Source organism: Trachurus trachurus (assembly GCF_905171665.1).
Source record: "Trachurus trachurus genome assembly, chromosome: 22".
In the NCBI taxonomy this organism is placed as follows: Eukaryota; Metazoa; Chordata; class Actinopteri; order Carangiformes; family Carangidae; genus Trachurus; species Trachurus trachurus.
The window spans coordinates 7,978,918-8,000,620 of NC_139907.1; the positions used below are offsets into that span (position 1 = coordinate 7,978,918).

General features: G+C 42.6%; 1 protein-coding gene across 2 annotated transcripts in view; it reads left to right on the forward strand.

The window, feature by feature from the left end:
- Positions 1-21,703, forward strand: part of ppp2r3a (protein phosphatase 2, regulatory subunit B'', alpha) — a 172,199-nt gene that overhangs the window by 97,017 nt on the left and 53,479 nt on the right. The window contains exon 2 of one of the 2 annotated variants that reach the window (XM_083997979.1): positions 11,666-11,959. The gene's annotated coding sequence lies outside the window, so the exon portion shown is untranslated. Of the gene's footprint in view, positions 1-11,665; positions 11,960-12,199; positions 12,451-21,703 lie in introns of those variants that run through there. The other variant, XM_083997978.1, reaches the window with a different exon arrangement.

Genomic DNA, 21,703 nt, shown 5'->3' on the forward strand with positions numbered 1-21,703 from the left:
TAGAAGAAATCGGCGTGCAGCTATTCTGTTTATTAAACGGCAATTTACTTGATAAATTGCTGTGAAATAAGTGAAAATTAGAATGAACTTTCCACCATGTGTAAATTATTTGCTATAAAAACCCGGTGTTTTGAAAAGTTTTTAACCATGTGGTAAAATGAACAGCACCTTTCTCACTGATTATTGATCCGTGTTCATATAAGGACATCAATACTGGACTGAAGTCTCACTCGCAGGCATTAGTGGTGAAAGTTTGCTGTTTGCAGCCTATTGATCCCTCTACAGTGCTGTAAAATCTTTACTTTTCTTTGTCTCCATTTGTTTTTAGATAAAAGGCTCTCTTTTTTTTCTGTTGACATTGAAGTGTCCAGTAAAATCAGTACTGTTGAATATTTAAACCGGGGCCAGCACATGAATCACTTAAGCGATCAAAACCACCCGAGTAAAATCTGCTGCATGCATGACTTTTAAATCAATTACAGAAATGACTTGATGGCTTGATATCAAAAGATTTTCTCGTTTTCAAGTTGATTCTTTTGGCCGTTTTTCATAACCAAGGACGCTGCAGATCCACGGTCTGTGTCCCCCTCGACCGCTGAGGCCACAGTGACTGGTTTTTAAGAGACTGGTCTGAATCCAGGTCACAGTCTCAGAGAAGCAAAGAGCGACACGGTGCAGACAGCCTCAGTATCGCTGCCTCACTCTCCCTCTCTCTCTAACTCTCTCTGTGCTATTTATCGCCCTGCTTCTTCCCACGGTTTAACTTTTAAATGGCCACTGTCCGTCCCTGGTGGCTGTGTGTGAGAATGTAAACAAACATCAGAGCTGATGAGGATCTGACCCCTGCACTGGCTGGGCCCATTTTCCAAAACACAGCAGCCAGACCACTAGACCATGTCAGATTAGCCTGTTGGAGAATCAGAGTGGGTCCTCAGGAGAAGCATATGGCAAGTTATAGGAAGTCAGAGTGCAAAATAACAAGATACTATAATTGATTTTAAAATGCAATGAGAATATGAACCACATCTTGTAGAGCATGTGCTGTTTGTGCGCTTGAGTTACTCAGCAATAGTAGCGACCTTGTACCATGACCTCGCACATTAACAGATGGTTGCAAAGACTCAAAAGAATCTTTCGGAAATAAACTTTTCAACTTTCCTGCCAAGCGCTTGATGAGAGGAGTGATGTTTCTATTCAACATACGGACACAGGAAAGACCTGCTTATCTTCGTTTGGCAGAAATAAAATAAAAAAAACCTCTACACACTCGCTAATTAACAACTTCTATGCTGTTTGTGGAATCACTCCCAAAACTAAGGTGTAAAAATGTCAGTTTGTGATTTTTTGTACAGGGAGTTGCTGTGCTGGACTATTTCAGGGCCGGTGGTTGCCACGCAACCGGCATAGACTTCACAAAGTTTCAGTTCTCAGCCAAGAAATAGTCACATAATATGAATATATAAAAAACACACAACAAAAATGGATCGGCCAATGTTTTTTACACAAACGAAACACAGGATGCTGTTTAGAGCTGCCAGCATACAGGATTTATTACTGTTAGTTGTCAGTGGTGCTATGATGCTTATCTTGGTCTAACCACATGCAGGTGAAGATGGTTTGTTTGGTTTGCAGTAGTGATACCACAGAATATAATTTTACTGCAAAATAACATTGTATTATTTGCTAATAATACTTACTTAATAAACCTCAGGTCCCAACTAAAAAAATGCAATATCTGAAGAAATCAGAAATCAGACTGGTGGCTTCTGCAAAGCTAAACTTTGTTGCTGGCTCGAGTGTGTATGAAGAATCAATTAAAGTAGCATTAAGAGATGTGTTAGAGGAGCAGAGATGAAAAATGTAAGCTGTATGTGAACAGTCAAAAAAAATGTAAAATCATCATCTTGTGTTTTGAGTTTAAGAACATGCAGAAAGACTTGATGCAAAAACCCAAAATCCAAATCCACTCACTCTCAAACGTTAACTGGAAATGGTTTGCATGCAGCTTTTAGTTTGGTTTGCATACAGTGACATGAATGTTGATGATATGTAACTGTATCAATAACTTTTATCTGACTTGAAATTGTAATAGTTAGTTAGTTAGTTTATTATAGTTTATTGTCATATACATTCAAGGTACTGTGTACAGTTCAATGCAATGAAAAGCAGTGTGCCAGACACCTCTTCAACCCTCAACACAATAAAAAACAATTGATAAATAAATAATCATAAAATAGTTTGACAACAATCAATAAAAAAAATGCACTTAGCACTAAGAGCTACTGTTAAGCAGCCTGACAGCCTGTGGATAGAAGCTATCCTTGACGTGACTGGTGCGTGCCTTCTCATCTAAGGGAGGTAGGCAAACAGGCTGTGTGCTGGGTAATAGTCGCACAACAAAAAAAGTTTAGGAATTAGATTCTTAATTATATCAACAGTGTGTACATGTAATGTGCAGTAAATGACCGGGTTGCTGAATGTTTATTTTTATGTTTATTTAGGGGAGTCAACTAGCCTGTATCCACCCAGACTGGCTCCAAGTCCTGAGTCCTGAAGCTGCAGCATGACTGACCCCTCCCCTTCCTCCTCTTCCTCCTTCGGCTCATGGCACAACTTGCTCCATGTTCCAGGTAAAAACATGAGCATGTGGATGTGCTAAATAAATTAAACCCCCTCTCCTCCCCCCCTTGAGATTTAACAAATGTTAAAACAAAGTACAGAAGACCTTCAGGAACATAATGAATACTCATGTTCCTCTGGTTTGCTGACAGTCCAGTCCATTTGATGGATTGAGTAACAGATTGAGTAACGTGTTAGCTTCTCTACTTCCCCTAATTTGGTGTGACATGATTACTTTTGTTTATGGTTACCTAGAAGTAGGAAATGGCTCATTTCACCCTCTGGCTCAGATGGCCCCCCTTCTCTATTACTCATGATGCACAGAAATACACACTTTTTTTTTTTTTTTAAAGTCATCTTGTAATCCTACATCCTATGGGGGTGTGGGGGTGGGGGGTGTCGATGTTTCACACTCATAAGATCACTATAAGTCAGACACAGATGCTGTAGTCTAGGCTACTTGCCTTCTTTCCAAAAAAAATCCCTCTGAATGAGAGCGTCAGCAGAACGCTAAAATTGTAAACGATAATGTGATATATAGACTTTCGTGTTAGTGTGTCCGTGTGTGTGTGTGGTGTAAGAGAGTGTGCATTAAAATTCCCTCTTCCTGCACCCCCCCCTCCCTCCTGTGTGTTCGTCTGGCGTCTCCCTCCAGTCTGTGGTATGGAGGGCAGAGAGAGGGCCCCTCTCTTGTGTCACTGACTGGAATTACACTTATGGTCATTTAACATGACTAAACGGCATGAGGCAGAAATAGAGGTTTTCCATTTCGGTGAAGTCTTGTCTCGTTTTTCAGACTATTTCCTGACACACTTTTGAGGACAAATTACTGTTGCAAGATGTTTTATCAATGAGAAGCACCTTGACCTAACTGCTGCTGTTATTCTTCGTTATTGTTTTTCATGTTCCCGCAGAGAAGGTTTTATCACAAATTAACCAGGGAGAAAGAATAAAAGATGCAAAACATGTTTTACAACATCTCGCTGCAAGAAGAGATGACAGGACACTTGGCTAATTGGCAGTGCTGAAAAGAAAATGTGCCACACACAGTAGTTTTATTATTTGGATCCGTCCTTGGCACTGTTGGGTCCATTAGCTCGAACAAGATATTTTTGTCCTCGCTCCCTTTTTATCTTTTAAACGTCTTCCCAAAAGACGAAAACACTTCTTCTGCACACATAATTTACATTATCACGATGTAGCTAATATGCGTGTAAAATCGGGAATGTTCCTCCTCAAATGTGTCTGAGAGGGAGAGACACTTCAGTGGGGATGCTGACAGGGGCTTGGATGGGTATGACTGTTCAGGGATGAATGCATGCCTGTGCGTATTATGGCTCAGGCTTATGTGTCAGTGTCTGAGTGAATCAGAGGGAGATGAGAAGTGAAGTGCACTTTATTTCAGCTTGGCCCAGGTGAAATGTCCATTCTCTGAAATGTCCAACAGCTGTGTCAGTCAGAGCTCTTTTCAGGTCGACGTCGCCCCCTTCTTTACTCATCCTGGAGGACCGGTGGGAACATGCAATGCACGAGGCTCTGAATATGGATAACCTGCCACCAACAAAAGGATGAAGCAGCATTTCCAGTGAAGAGGAAATGAGCTTTTGATACTAAAAAAAAAAGAAAAAAAGAAAAAAAAAGCTGCAAGCTTGGTGGATTCCTGCACTCTCCATTGTGATGAAGCAGCACTTGTGACGATTGGCAACAGCCACCAGAGCAAGAACATCTACATTACCAGCCAATAATCCGACTGAATTCCCTGTTGATTTATCCCCTTTTTCTATTTGAATTGCTAAAGAAATCAAAAACATTCATTTAATTTTTTTATTGAGCAGGGTGATAAACACCTTGAGAGCAATCCTCTTGTTTTCAAGGGAGTCCTAAAATACATTACAAACCCAAAAACAGGAACAAAACAATCAACAACACATAAAAAGAAATGAGTACAAGAATGAGCACAACCTCTCACTGGCCACAAATAGGCCATAGCAATAGTGAAATATAAGCCTAGTGAGATATAACATCATCTGAAACATGTGCAATTTAACTCAAAATAAGAAGGACATGCACAGAGCTGCTCTGTAGGGTCTCTCTTGTCTATGTTATCATTGTAAAAGCTGGAGCTGAAGAGTCGTAAGGACTTTTACTGCCACATAGGAACCACTACAGACTGTGTTATAGCTTATTTATGTAAATTTTCTACATTAAATTGACTAATATTCTCATTTTATCTCTTATTTGAATAGATCATTTCAACACGGCCCACATTCGGATGCTGTGCATTGTCTCTCTGGGTGCACACATCCATATACTTAAACATGCAGAGTGACAATAATGTATTGTGGTATTTAGGAATGTCATGGACAAGCGGGCCAGTTGGATGCTTCGGCTGCAACATGGACTATTTCTGAAATGACAAACAACAACCTGTTGTTATTTTGGCCTCTGCAATGTAAGGTGTTACCTCTGAGAGAACAGAACAGAAGGAGGCCCGGGTTTTACGCCGGGTTGCATGCTGTTGTTGGTGCGAGGCGTTCAAGCACACAGTGTTCTTAGCTGCTTGGAGGCTGTCTGCTTCTGCTGCTGAAGAAATAAAGCCATCATTTGCAGCCAGTATGCTATTCTGTGTTGTTATTGTTCTTCTTTAATGCAGCCTTTACATCTTATAGCACCCACAGACCAGACATTCTCCTCTATAGCAAAGGGCGTTACGGTGTTTTGTCTTGCATTGTCTGATGGCTCAATGACTTATGTGCGTATTTAGTTGCATGCAGGGCGAACGCAATCATGGTGATTTTTCTGATTCGTGTGTATTAAGCGCAACTTTAACAGTTCAACTCAAGTAGCCTCAAATTGTTGCAATCACTCTTGCAACATGAGACGAGGCTTTGTTCCCGCGCCAGCAATGAAGTGAGGATGTGAAACAGTGCTGATCTTGATTAACTCAAACATCTCCTAGACTGGATTCACACGCTGCACTCTCCACTAGCTATTAACACATCATGTGTAATGTGGTTTTCATTTCCTTCATGGAGGGGGATGCCCTACCAAAAAGAAAAGGACCTCTGTGGACAGTGACAGTGAGAAAAAACTGCTCCAAAATGAGAAAAAGATCCATCTGCTTCTTTTCATCTGTTACAGAGAATCAGTACTCCTTTTTTTTTTTTTTTTAAGCCATGCTCGTCATGTGGCTTTCAGGATGTCAGTGTCTGTCTGTTGGTCTGTTTGTTGGCCCTGAGATATCTGAGCAACGATTTGATGCGTTACCACAAAAGCTGCACGGACATGCATGGATTCCAGCAGTTGAATCCTACTGAGTTTTGCAATCCCACGACCTCCCGGGACAATATTGTTTTTTAGTCGGATATCAACCATAACCACCAAACAAATAACATCCATGCATGGAAAGTTTAAGATTTGTCTTTAATGTCTTGTTAGACAGAGCAATGAAAGCTTGCTGGCATCATCATTCAGAGTTGCTAGAAAAACGGCTGCAGACTCTTATCCTTGTATCTGTTTCTCCTTCATCTGCTCTGTAGGTTTTTTCACACAATTTGAACATAATTTAATGAAAAATAAACAGAGGAGTCTATTATGCTAAGTTGATTCTGAGTCATAATTCCCAGGCCGGCTAACAACAATACATTAGAGATGTTTTCCGAATCTCATTTACTGTCTCAAATGCCCACACAAAGCAGCCAGAGGCAGAGACAGGCCTCTGACTAATGTTATCTCCTGCAGCAAGTTAAAAGCTGTACTTTACTGTCAATAGGAGTGACATCAACACAGTTACATACATTATAATCTATTCAGTGCTGATCTGGTCTCAGACAGGAAGACATTAGTCGGAGTAGTTAGTGAAAATATCCTCATTACCAGTTTCACAGTTTCTCTCCTCATTTTTTTCTCTTCGTCACACCCCTATCCCCTCCGCTCCCAACCAAATCTTTCCACCGCTAACTCAGTGCCAGCTCATATCTAGTTTCTGTCAGAGTCAACTTTTCCGTCGGTCTCCTGGGGATCCTGGACTTCAGAAGACAGATGGTATAGTCTGTCCGCTGTAGCCGGCAGCAGATAGCAGCGCACCACCAGTTTCCTTTAGTTTGTGCATCCTACAGTTTGGAAAAAGGGAATCAGGCTGGCAGAGAGAGAGGGAGAGGTCAACGGGTCAAGTGTCAGACAGGGACCGCTGCGGACAGTCGCATGCCTCAGCCTCTGACCTTTAACCTGGAGGAGCGTGAGGACAGTGTTGTACTGTTCTCCCCGAGGAGGAGAGACCGCAGAGTCTTTGATGGAAACAGTGGCAAATACGCATCACCACATTAAAGGCGCTGTACACATGCACACGAGGCGGTGGGGATGAACACAACAGCTGTGATAAAACATGCTTTAAACATGCTAACATCCACACACACACACACACAACATCCCACTTCCTCCCCCAACATACTCAGCAGCAGCCGACACCCTGTCCCACTCCCATGAGCCTAACTCTGCCCTAAATGGGATCCTGATGTTCTGTTAACCAAACCCCCCACCTCCCCAACACCACCACCACCACCACCACGACTCCCTCCCCTTTCGGCCAGAACCAAAGGCAGTTAAACACGATTTCGCACTCCACCCCTCGTCCTCAGCTGCTGCACAGCGACGCTGACAAGAGGCAGCTGTTGCGGCGGTGAGAGTGAGGGTGTGAGTGAGTGATGCAGGAGGCAGCAACCAGAGAAGATAGGAGGCTGCATAGATAAATAGGCAGATATGGTGAGAAGGAGGGGTTTTACCTCCAGATGTACGCCCACATTATAAATATGTGAGCGATTGCTGTTTTATTAGCACGTAAGTCTGTGGTTGCGGCTTGTGGGGTTTTTCTTTTTAGCAAATTTGTAGCTTGAGTGCTTTGAAAATGTGAGAACGAGAACATTTGGACACTGGGGCCGTGGCGGAGGAGGACCTTTAAAATATGTTGAGGAGCTGCTAGAGGATGGGAAAAGAGTGTCTTGGTCTGGAAATGGGAGCCAGTTTAGACAGCTGGTATCATGTAGCGCTCTAATAAAACTCTTCCTCTTTCTACAAACATCTCCCCGTGGAGACTAAACCCAAACTAACAAAGATGCAGCTCTCGGCTCGGCTCGGGAAGCCTGCATATTGTACGCAGGCGAGCAGGCTCACCTTGTAAAAACACAGGTGCTGTCTGGGGTTTTTTATTAACTTGGATTTAGTAATGAGCTATTGCCTCTGTCTGCCACATCGAGGCCTGGAAAAGTGAACTGTGGTTGTGTGTGAAAGTGAGTATGGCTGTTGTGTGTGACCTGCTTGTCCTTGGCTCTATATGTGATTCTGTATTTCTGACATCTGTTGCTTTCAGCAGAAGCTCAGATCCAGGTGCCATGTCCTTAAGGCAAAGCTCTCATGTGCAGCATGTATGCGTGTGTGTGTGTGTGTGTGTGCGGGTGTAGTGTATGCACATTAGTGTGTGAGGTGCTGAGTGACACTCCCTGTTCCATTTTGTCACGATGTGTCAGCGCCTTCGTTTCTTTTTTCTTTTTGTCCCTCCAGCCCTCTGTCCCTGTGATGCAGCTATCACCGGTTCAGGACGGCTCGGTGCTTTTTGAATTTCAGCGAGGGTGTTTTTTACCTTTTCTGTGGGAAAAGCTGCACATTCTTCTCCTCAGGTTTCCCCCCTCAAAGGCTTGTTGTTCACAGAGTGACCCATGTTCATTGTGAGACATCGTTAGCCTCCATGGCGATGCTAACAGTTCATTTTTCACTCAAGCCCTTGTTGAGGCTATAGCCACATTTTATTTGCTCCAATTTTTCACATATCTTTTGTAAAGATTTTGACAGTCACAGTAGCACAAGGTTAATGTTTAACACTAAATTGAACACTGCAACATTCACTGTGCACTTAACCCTCTAAAAACCTTGCCATTAGCTCATACTAACTGCGCTATTGACCATATTCACAGCGTCGCCATCTTTGCTTACGACGTCGTCACTCGGGGTGGGAAGATTCAAAGCCGTCACATAACGTTAGCCGTTACAGTTAACGCTGGCTAACTTAATTCAAATCAGGTTAACCCAAATGTCGTTTTACTTTGAAATATGACCCAATGTCCCTTCGGACATTAACATCCCATGCCTTCCTTAAATCTGTATCAACCGGGAAGCGATGAAAGGAAAGTAGTTGATCAGACTCCCGACATTTACGGCTTGCAGCTAGGGACATCCTGAGTGATGACGTAAGGAAAGATGGTGACGCTGTGAATATGGTCAGTTTAGCTGGCTAAGATGAGGTAACATGATTACGTTTGCAAAACCTTGCACATGTATCTGGTACAAGCTTGTTCATAAAGATCAATTTCTGCTTCCTTGTGTTAAAAGTTTGCAAAGTTGCAAGTCGCCAATCTATTGAGCATGCTGTAGGCTAAATCTGACTTGTGCAGGAGACCAGAGGATGCCTCCCCTCGTTTTGTTCACCACCCTGAACTAAACACAGTGCAAATATAGCAGGAAGAGACAATCTAATAGAATGCAATCTAAATGACTGTGCAAATAAGTCCAAATCTTTCTCCGAGGCGAAATACCACCGCAGCTAAATGAGTAATTTGGGTGAAAAGAAACTTTTGAAGTTCTACATTATTCCTGTTCTTCACCGGGTGCAATATGTGGAAACGTATCCGGGCAGTTTTCCTGCATGGGCACGGCAAACAAAATTAGATGCAGCGGCCGGGGTAGAATTGTATTTTGCTCTCTCCGCTGCCTTCAGGGACTTGTTATGTAAGTTGGTCTAAAATGTTTAGGCGAATTCTCGTTATCCCTCGAACTGATCCTCCTCTGATCCTGTAACGCTGGACTGGCTCCTTCACTACTTGAGTGTTCGTGGTTATTTTTACCCCACGGGCAGAACAAGGTACTGTCCAGCGTGCACACACACACTCTCTGAGATGCACACACACATGGACACACAAACAGGCCCTTCTTGTCATGTGATGCGGGCCTTGTGATAGTTGATGTTGTTATAGGAGACACATTCCTGCAGGATTTGGAGAGAGAGAGAGAGAGAGAGAGGTGGTGGGGGGGGGGGGGGTGGATCTTAGGTGTGAGTTGGTGTGTGTTTCTGGGAGTGTATGTGTGCATGTGTAAAGAGCTGGGGTGCTTTAAATCAAATCCACCGCACATCGTCCATCAGCAGGTCTTACTCTCAATCATCGGCACAGTAACTTCACACCGCCAGCGCTGCCTGCAACCACAGACCAGATCCCGTTTTAGCTGTTTTTTCTCCCCCCACCGCCCCCTTCCTGGGTCATCTGCTAAAACTGTGGTTTAAAGTCTACGATCAAGTGGCGCCGGTGTCATCATCACGGCCTTTCATAACGTCGATGGAGGACGCATCGACCCCTTTGACCACGTGCATCTCATAGCAGAGTTCATTAACTAGCAACGGGGGCTCACATCTCCATAGGTAACCTCAGGTGGATACGTGGGTTTCACCTGTCTAACTGGAAATAAATTCTTCTTATCTACATTTATAAACTCTAGAGTGACTTTATCACGATCTGCAGTCAGCGCCGTACAGTCGACTACCTGGTCTCCATAGAAACACAGGAGAAGTCTTGTACTCCACCAAATTAGTTGTGTAGCTGAACTATACCTGCTGCTGCTGCTGCCTGGCTGGTCTCAACACTGTACTCCAGTTTGTCATGTATAATTCACAGATTATTTGAAAGGAGGCCCAGGGCATAAACCTCCTACACTTTGACTGTGGTGGTTGTTTCGAGATCCTCATATAGCTTCAGTGATGATGAGTATCCGGCTACTACTTCCACTGAAGGTTAAACTATTATGGCATTGGAGCTCAAGCCCCAAAGTGGCAATGAGAAGATGCTTTGTTGCTGATATCATTGATAATTATGTAAAGTGTGTGACTAAATGAGTCATTATCTTACATTATCTCACTTGATTCATCTCTAGTGAGAGTGAAACTGAAAGACAGGACATTAACAGGTGTGAGTAAAAAAACCCCAAATGACCCCCTGACATCCTGGGACCCAACTGTGAGAACCAGTCGTACGTCCTGACGTAACCTACACCTGTCATTGTTCCAGTGTAGCTACTGTACTGCAGCATAAAGCCACATGTTTATTTTATTCCAAATAAATAAATAAGACTGGCAGGTTGTACAGCCAAATGCCTAATTAGTGTCATATTTCTCAACGAGTGAATGACATTTTGTTTTTCTCAGTTTAGAGTGTAATTTACTGTGGTGTGTTATTTATCAGGATAAGTTTTGAAAACTAATGCATTTTATAAAAAGGAACTTATTTCATGGGAAATATCGTTTTATAGCCTACCTGTCAGATTGAGCTTTCACGTTGTATCATCATAGGCCTATACACCAAGATTGAAACAGCTTAGCACTTAGCACCAGTTCTGACAAAAATAAAAAAATCAATGAGTTATTCAGCGTTATCAATTGAATCAAATCTTTAAAGCAAAAACACCCCAGAATTCAACAGTTTCATCATCTCAAATGTGAATTAGGCTATATAGATACTTACTTGTTAGCCTATATTTATTTTCTATTTCATATGTGAGTCTTGGACAGTTGGTCTGATTGAATAAAACAAAACAAACGAACTGATTGAGAAAATTATCAACATAATCGTCTATAATCAACATAAATGTCAATTAGTGCTTTAATTTGTCATAAAAAAATATAACAATAACATTTAGCCTACAAAGTTAAAGGTAGGTTCACCTATAATATTCAGAAATAGGAATCGGCATTTCATCATATAGAAAATTAGGCTATAGATATTACCTCAGTAAAAAGGGAAATAAATAACCTACAAGTATTTATCACAGTTATGCTTTATAGGATCAATGTCATAGCCTATTTGTTTTTCTTCACCTGTGCCACTAATGAGCCACTATAGCCGACCTGTCAGTCTCGCGGAGCCCCCGCCCCTCCCCGCCGCTCTGTTAACGGGAACTCCCCCTAAGTTCCCCGGTTCTCCTCTCTCTCGCTGCTCATTCTCTCCATGAGCTGTCACACATACACACACTCACTCACACACATATACCCACCACCCCCTCCATACACACATACACACACACTCTCACACTCACACACACGGAGTCGCTGCATGTTGGAGGAAACGTCCGTAGCTACTCTCTCCGGCTCTTCACCGGTTACCGAGAGGAAAGGAGAAAAAAAAAAAGCGGCTATTTGATTTCGCAGTCTGACTCTGCGGCGGCGAGCGAGCCTCGTCGTGACAGAGTTTGGAAGCGGCTGAAGGAGGGAGAGAGAGAAGAAGAGAAGATATATATAGAGAGAAAGGTAAGAGATGGTGGAGTCTTTCCTCTTGTTTCTGTTTGGAAACTTTAGCGTGTGTTTACCGACCGACCGACCGACCGCCGCTCGGTAACCCGCTGTGACCATCGCTGCCCGGCGCCGAGGAGCTGCAGGTTTCTTTCTTTGATAACCAAAGGGCGTGTTGTGTTGTGTTGTTGGCTTTGGTCAAGTATTTCTGTTTTCCCCCGCGCGCGTATAGCTCCTATTGGGTCGCGTGCGTTTTATTTTTTTTTGCATGTGCGCGCGCCACCTCATTCACATTAAAGAAGAGAGAGGTAGGGGAGGTGGGGGGTAGGGAGGGGGACCCTTCCTTGTGTCAAAGGGAAGTTTTGGAGATTGGACGCACGGATTGTAGCAGATGACTGAAGGAGGGGAGCAGCAGCCTGCCCACTGCAAAAAATAAAGCGACTCATGTGAAATCTTATTTCTCACTGAGGAGGAAGGAAGGAAAGGAAAGGAAGGAAAAGCTGTTTCAGGTACTGTAGCTATGACTTCATTTTGTCAGCGCAGTGGACACTCAGTTTGTCCACTTTAGCTTTGGACAACAATACAGACTCAATAAGTGTATAGTGCATTGTGATTGGATAGCAGGCACAGAAAATCTTGTGTTTTGTTGTGATTTTGTATTTGTTTAGTTCACTTTTGTCACTCTGGGAGCCTCATATTTGACCTTCTACACTTGTAATAAATGCTTTCGATCAGATAAAGTATGTAGCATTAAATCAGAGTTTGTATAAATGTATAGAATCAGTTAAAAACAACAGAAGCAGACGAGAGAAAGAAAGAAAACACTAAGGTGTGTTGCTGCTAGTGTGTCACCGCTGTGTGTATAGGTGTGCGTGTGTATCCTTCGACACTCCCATTATGCATTTGTTTCTGTGTGTAGCCTATGTGCATTTAGCCTATGTGTGCGTGTATGTGTGTGTGTGTGTGTTGGGTTGGTGATATCCTGTCAGATCCTGTGGGGTGGGGGTCAGTCACAGGGTCTCCCCTCTGGAATTCTCCTAGAATAGATGTAGCACACACACATACACACACCAACACATACACACACACACACACACGCCCTTTGAGCAACATCTCCCGTCAGCTTCATGTGTTGTTTTTTCGTAATGACCCATAGTGACCTCAGTGCTATGATTTGATGCCGTTCAGATGAATTGAAATCTACTTTATTTCAGAGTTACACCAACTTCTTCTTCCTCTTCCCTGCACAAACGGTCTCTGAACGTTGTAATATAGATGCTGCTTGTGGTCGTGGTTGTTTTGCTTTGGCAGCTCAGACTGAACTGGACTTTAACAGATTGAGTGTTTCAGGTGACCGTCCGTCCGTCCGGTCTTTTCCTGCTCTTACTGACCGTGGAGAGTGACGGACAGGACTGAGTCAGGCAGGATGCAACATCAGCAGAGCAACAAACCAATGCTCTCTTCTCTCTTGTTGTTGCTAGCTCTAGCTGGCCTGTGCAGTGGATGTGTGTCTGTGAGATGATGGATGCTTCAAAATGTGTGTGCGCGTTTGTGTGTGAGAGGGAGCTAGAGGATTTTGCCCGCTGTAACTTGAGCCTGGCTGAAGAAGACACTGACTCTTGGAAGGCCACAAAGACCGTGCTGCATGAATTGTGGGGAATGTGGAAGTTTTTGTGTGTGTGTGTGTTAGTGTGTGTGCATGCACAACCACAGATCTTCTTTACACACAAAAACACTCGCCTACGGACACCACCACCACTGTAACCAATCAATGACTAACTTTGAACCGAAGCTAATAGTCGGTTAACAGACGACTTTATTGGCAGGAAATGACCCGCCAATAATTGTAACGATCAGCAACTGGTTTAAGTAAAAAACAAAACAAAACTGCAGCTTTTCTGCTTTTTACTGTTTTAATTCACTTGGTTAATTATGTCATTGTGTGATAAAATGTATTTGTCCCTATCAAAGTGCCATAAACCAAAATATCATATCAAATAAGACAAAAAAAGCTGTTAATTCTTACACATGTGACGCAGTAGAGAAGGAATGTCTGTCATTTTAATCAATTGATAATTTTGATCTAAAGCCAAAGAATGTTTTTGTTGCTGTTGAGCTAAACTAAATGATGAGCTGTTTTGGCTTTAACTCGGTGTGTCTGCAGACTCTGAGCACCAATTCAGTAACTCCTCTTTTTTTCCCCTTAATTTAACATCTGTATCCGTCACTGCATGGATCTGATTAGTTAAAGCCATGAGTCACTTTAACTTAAGTCATTGTGAAGCAACAAAGCCAAACATTCATGGTTTTAGGTTCATTTAAAGGAGGATTTGATGCTTTTTTTCTCTTCTCCCTGACATTTTGAACACTTCTCGAATCTCGAAAGTAATCATCAGTTGCACCATTTTCCACACGGACAGATAAATCATCAACTTGTTTGACTGTTATTGGAAAGAGTCATTAGCTGCCACCTCTCAGGTCTGATAATAATAAAAGACAGATGGTTAGAAGCTCATGTGGCAGCATGGCTATGTGTATGTGTGCGTTTGTTTTGCTTGTGCTCGTGGATGGACGCAGATGCTGGACACTTGTTTTCCTGGTGTGAAACATGATGTTGAATTAGCTTGCAGGCGGATGGACCACTCCGTCCACTGCTAGTGTAAATTTATCCAAGAGTCTTAACCCACAGGGGGGAAATTAGTGAATTCACACTTTAGAGGAGACAGAGAGAGGAAGACAGAGAGAGAGGGAGAGGCCGTGGTTTTCCTCCTCTATCTAGAGATATCAGCACTAATCGTCTTATCTGAGCCAGAGCTGTCGTTCTTAATGCAGAAACGATGACAGTGCATCAAAAGATGGTGTCTCCTCCCGTTACCATCCATTTTTAAAAGGACCACTGAGATCAGTTTAAAACCGACTGAAATGACGGAACATTTTAATAACTGCAGCCTTTGTCCTCCTGTTTTTTAAAAAAAAGAAAATTATTACACCATCGCTCTTCTTTTGGACTCGCTGTCTCTTCGAGTCGGCCTCCCTTTTTATCCACAACGTTGCCGAGGAGGCTGTTTTAATGTGCTTTAAAGGGATAGTTTGGCAAATTGGCCCATATAATCCCTATAGTTTAAGAAGTAGGTTTGTTACCTGTAGTTGTCGGTGCAAGCTATTTTTAGAACGGCGGAGCAGAGCCGCGAGCTGCTCAGAGCTAGTTTTTCAGCTAGCAATCTCTGCATTTGCCACTAAAACAACCCTGTCTCGTAACGTTCTGTTATTATCTCATAGCGTGGTGAATGTGCAGGTCACAACTTGTCCACGAGAGTGTTTTGGAGTTGTTGGATTGTGTATTTGATGAGTTTGATGAGGGAAACCAAGAAATCCCATTAGTCTCCATAGCATAGCTCTGAGCAGCTCGCGGCTCTGCTCCACCGTTCTAAAAGAAGCTTGCACTGACAATTTAATGTAACGAACCTACTGTTATGACTATAGGGATTATGGCAATGGGCCAATTTGCCAAAATGTTGAACTATCCCTTTAACTTCTAGATAAGATTCAGATTCAGATTCAGCTTTATTTGTCCTTTGCAAGGAAACTTGTTTTCACCCCCGTACGCCACACACAACCTCAAGATACATAAATACATACATTACATCACCCACCCATACACATTAAACAGGAACACACATTTAGCGACGCAATCTATTTAGTTCTGTTATAGCAGTCGACTGATGATCCTGTTGCTTCCCAGCTCACGTGGAGGGTTTGTGGGCGGACAGAGTCTGAGTCTCTGCTTTTAGAGCTGCGTTCATGTGAGCTTCTTGCCGTTCCTCCCCTCATGGATGTGCGTCTTTTCACAGGTGCTTGTTGTTCCCAAGCTTTGCAACTTGTGTGTGTGTGTGTGTGTATGGGTGTGTGCGTGCATGTGCGAAATTAATCTGGGTTTTTTATCCATGTCTCACATAGGTGTGGAAGGACAGTAGGTGCCTGACAACAATATCCCATTGGGGATGGATTGGGGAGTGTCCTGATGTGTCGGCTGCGCTGCGGTTGCGGTGGTTTAGTGCCGGCAGATGATGTAGGTTTGTTCGGTCTGATGAGTCACGAATCGCAGACTCACAACGTCCTGTTTCATTTCTGTTCATGTCAGATCTATTCATATCCACTTTTGGCATTTAATACAACAGCTCCTGTTGCCAAAGCAAACGCAACAAATAACACATTATTTTTAGATTTAGATGCTCCATGATAAGGAAATAAACTTCTTCTACTCTGTGATACTGGATCAGAAACATCAGGCAGTTACGTGGGCCTGATATCTATCTGTTTATTTATATTTAAAGTTTATTTATTTAGATGCCATGAGAGAGGGTTTGCTCCTTGTTCCCACAGGTTTGTTTTTCTTTCTTCCTGTTTTGAGTTTGCTTTTTTGGAGTCATCTGTTTTTTTCCAAGTCTTTGGCACAGAGAGGGTGTCAGCTGTCGTAAAAAGCTGCGAAGCTCTTTGAAGAAAATTCAAATTTGTGATTTTAAGCTGTAAAAAAGAAAATTGGCCCGCCTTGATTAATCTCCTCGGAGCAGCTTCTTAATTCAATTCAGTTGGAGGTTATTGAGCAAATTAAACACGCACTCTGCTAAGTGTTAATTCTGAGTGCGTGCACACACTCACACACACAGAGGTGTAGGGACCAGTGTGAACTTTATTACTTAATTGTTAGTCCATTAAACCTAAAAGGGGACTCCCAACACTCTAACTTAGGCTACAGTGTGATGCTCAGCTCATTCATTGTGAGCATGAACTCTTTGTGTTGTGCTGGGAGCTCTCAAAAGCCGGAGAAAACGACCTTGATTATGTCATCAGGAGTTAACTGAGTCTGGGCTTGAAAGCCTCTGTTGTGAACATGACAGTTTATCAGACGGTAAACAACCTTGGAGGGCTCTGTTTCTAAATCTGTCAAGTTTCTTGATGTTGTGGAAGTGCCGTGCTAAAACTGTTGGAGAAGCATTTAACAATGTTTTTTTTTTGTGCGTTTCGGTTGTTCAAAACGTTTAACAGCTTGTTAGTTGACAGGAAATAAAAAAAAAAAGAAATCACAGACTGTATTATGAGCACAGCATGGCGCGTTCTCTCTGTCGGTCGTTAAAAATTCAGCAGCCTCCGTTGACAACAATTCAAAAGGCATATCTCTGGTTAACCTCTGTTTATCCTCTCGCCATTATCAAAATTGTCTGGCAGTGAACAGTTAGCAGCCTCATCATCATGCAGGAGGTTTAAAAAAAAGGGAAAGAGAAAGAAAAAGAAAGGAAAAAACCAGTGACAGAAATTCAGCGGAATCAGAGGTAATGAGTCAGTGAATGCAACACCAGCACAGACATGTAAGAGGATACACGGAGTTCAGTCGACAAAACAGTTATGTAAGAGAGGTGGAAAGTGTGTTTGAAGTAAAATGGGCAGACACACACTTCTATGATTCAGTGAGGAAAACTCCCTGATTATGTGTTTAATTGTCTGTGAGACAGCTACTGTGTAAATAAGAGTTGTGTGTGTGTGTGTGTGACGTACTGTAGAGGGAGAAAGATGAACATTTAGAGAAGTCGCAGAAGATCCAAAAGTTTCATTTTTGGTTTTCTACCTGTCTGTGTAATTATGACTTGCATCATCACACCCACGCCCTATGTGTGTGTCTGTGTCTGTGTCTTGTCCATGTGTGTGTTTGTGTTGTGTGATAGTGTATGGGATTTAGAGAAGTCGCAGAAGATCTAAGTTTAATTTTTACACTCAAAATCTTTCCAAGAATATTTGTCTTATTTCTTGTCAAAATGTCTCATTTCTAGTCAAAACTAATCTCTTTCCACTTAAAATAAGACTCATCGCCTAAAAATTAACATGTTTTTAGACCATTTTCACTTTTTTCAAACAAAATTTCACTCAAAATAAGTAGAAAATATGCTTGAAAGAAGTAAAAAGTGTATAAAAACAAGCTACTTTTTAATGTGACAAGTCTTATTTTAAGTAGAAATGACATTTTGACTAGAAATAAGACAAATATTCTTGGTAAGATTTTGAGTTTTTGCAGTGTGGCTTCTACCTGTCTGTGTAATTATGACTTGCATCACACCCACACTGTTACTTGTGTGTCTGTGTCTATCCGTGTGTGTGTGTCTGTGTTGTGTGATAGTGTATGGGTGTGTTGTGTATTAAGCTGGGTAGCAGCAGGCCACTGACCGCTCTAGGACTTCTCACATTTATGCTTTCTAATTGATTCAGAGTGTGATTTATGTAGCTCTCTGCTGCAGCCACATGTGCTTGCCTGCCCTTTGCCAGGTAATCACACACACATAGACACACAGATGCACACACACATACACACACACCCATATACTCACATGTATATGCACACACACAAAAGCTGCAAGTTACTCATCACCGTCCGCAGCACAAGGCACTATTGTATTGACCGTCTTCATGGATTCAGTGACACAGTCATTCACATTTCCCAGCAGCATATGTGTGGGTGTATGTGTGTGAGTGTGTGTGTGGGTGGGTGGGTGGTCGTCTCATGTTCCATGTAACACTGTCGGCTGCTAAAAATGAAGACGTGACAGGGAAAGTGTGAGTGTGATAGTGAGAAGTGTGTGTTTTTTGGGACACACACACACACAGAACTGCATCTCAATAAGCCGAGGTTACAGTACATGCTCTGCTTGATTATTATTATCACGGCCTTTCGCCTTCAGGTGCTCATCTCCAGTCCAAACGACTATTTCCCTTTAGGTGAGCTTATTCTAGTAACCTTCACATCACCACATCTCACTCAAAGACATGAAAGTCAATGTGGCATCATCCGTGCTGCCTTCAACTGAGTTTAGTTTTTAGAAAGCACAGATAGTGTTTTTTTTATGTTTTTTTTGTATCTTTTCATGTTTTATCTGAATTTTAAAAGAGAGCGAGTGACTCAGAAAGATCAAAACAAGAGTTAACTCAAAGACAGAGAGTGAGATACTTCAAAGTTGTGCTGCAGGAAGTTCACCTGATGCTGCATGTTGTGGTTTTGTGGTAAACCATAAAGAGGGCTGCCGTCACAGAGGAGAAGGTCACGTTAGGATCTCTACGAAGCGGATGCAATTATCGCAGCTTCTCCTTTATATTGGATGTCATGACATTTAATTAACTTGCCTGAAAGATTGAGGCCGATTGTTTTTAATTTCTTACTAGAACAACATTCAAAGTCTATATATAGTTAAAGAGTAACTCCCTTTTTACAACTTGGCTCTCTCCATTCATTATTAATGTGTTTGTCTGTGTCTATATAGTTTATCAGTTCTCATTACATGGTACTCATTCAATTCCTGAGACCCAATATAATACATTATCTTATCTCCAACCAAATAAAATAAAAAACAAAACCACACTCCTGAAGAATGACAATATAATAAAACAGAGATAAGAGATTTTCCTTTGAATTTGCTCACTCCTGTATCTGATTGAACAGTGACCTCTGACTTAGAAGATGTTTGGACAGTTTAAGACCGGATGATGTTTAATAGAAGTGAATCTTAAATAATTTCAAAGGGAGTTGTGAAAGTGTCTGGCGGTTAATCTGCTTCAAATTGTATCCTCTATACAAAAATCCATGTTTAGAAAACATGAAGTTGTATAAGAAGAAGCTGATGCAAGGTCGATTTAACAGAATATGTTCAGCCAGGTTATCTACAACTGAGAATTAATTGGAAATAAAACTGAAAGTAAACACGAGCATAGTGTTTGCAGACCTGCTGGCACAGGAAGACCTGTGTGTGTGCGTGCACAAACACAACACCTACAGTTGGTCAAAGCTGAATCGAGGATGATTGTCTGCTCTTGTTTCTGTTTTATCTCCAGTTTATCTGAAACCGATACAGATAATATTTCACTTATAGTTTGTTTTTGCTCTGAGCTGAGAGTGTGAAAGATAATCTGGGGTGATAAACAATGACACAGAGTGTTTAGTCGTCCTCTGAGTCACCCCTGATTCACCTCCTTCCTTGTTAGCTTGTATTCCCCTTTTGAGCAGCTGGTTTGGTTGCATGTGGTTGTCAAAATAAAAAAAAGCGAGCAAAGCTTGTGCACAAGGAGGAGTCGCACAATCGAAAGCACCAGCCAGCGTGAGGAAAGGGTTTCGAACCCAGCCCACAATGAGCTGATTCATACATGGGTGTGTGGGAGGCGGATTGTGCCTGATGACCTCTACACAACCACCTTTAACCACCCAGGATCCACCCTGGGAAGAAAAAAAAAGAGGAAGGAAGAGAATGAAAAGAGGAGGAGGGAGGGAGAGGGGGAGAGAGCGTGAAGATCGGTGAGACGGTGAGACGAGGAGCCGGACACTTTGATTCACAACATCGTCCTCTGCTGCTCATTGACTGGCTCCATTGTAGCAGCAGCAGCAGCAGCAGCAGCAGCAGCAGCACAACAACGTGCCGATTGGCCGCTTTGGATCTGAATGTCACTGCGGATCGTCCGTGGACTCTGGAATTTGTGTGTGTGTGTGTGTTTGTGTGCAATGAGTTAATAGCTATCCATTGAGTGGCTGATTGTGTTCTGTTGTCCACACTGGCGCTCTTTGTCCTTATTCTGCACATACACACACACACACATACATACACACACACATGTGCACACATCTGAATCTGAAGCAGGCATTCCTCCAGTGGCACGGCACTTGCCAAGAGAGACAGAAAGAGGAAAAAGAGTGAAAGAAAGAAAGACAGACAGACAGAAAGAAAGAGGGAACAAACTCAGTAACAGTACCATTCATAGTCATAGTGGTGTGGTTCTTCCTGGCCCCGGTTTGAGACATGAATGGGTCTGAGGCTAAAAATATTTTATTGCTACTTTTTTATGCTCCTTTTACTCCTGCTCTTTTCATTACTCTGCTCTTCACTTGCACTCTCTCTCTCTCTCTCTTTCTCTCACAGTGGAAGCAGATGAAGCCTGCGCTGCATTAAAATACATTTAATTGCATTTCTGAGTTTATGGTGTGGGGATTGTGGTTTTGCTATTCTTCAAGGTGTAAATGTGTGCAAGTGAAAAAAACTAAACAAAACACACACACACACACACACACACACACACATTGACAAACAGAAGTGAAAGGTCTTATAGGAAGAGAAGGGGAGGACTTTGAAAGAAATAAAGGTCATGATGGGATGGATCCAGGCCTGTGACATCACGAGTAGAGACGGTGGCCCCTTGGCCCTGCAGCATCCTGAGCTGTATAACAGACAGGCCGACTAAATGACAGAGGCAAAAGGCTGCTTTTTAACGGTCAGTGTGGGTAGACCATGCGTCTCGGTGTCTACCACAGATGGAGTGGTAGACACTGGAGTGGGGAAGGAGGGGGGAGGGGGGGAGTGGGGGGTAAGGAGATAGAGCGAGAGGGAGGAGTGCAGAGACATGAAAGCAAGGCGGCGCAGAGAGACTGACAGTAATCCAGAGAAACTCACAGAGAGGGGGAAGTAGAAAGACAGAGATGCGGGTAAATTATTTGATCCAATGTTGGGAATTTTTGCTTTTTTTTCTTCTTTTTTTTTTACCATGGAAATACCTCCGGTGCAGCAGGGGGAAATAAGGAGGGGGGGGAAGAGACTATTTCAGGCTTTGCTCCTGTTTGTTATGCCAGCCAGCATCTCGGGGCAGATTGAAGGTTTTACAGAGGTCTAAGTACATTAACATGTGATGTGGGAGGAGAAGAAGAGGAAAAAGAGGGCGACGAGCAGCAGTGTCTCTCAG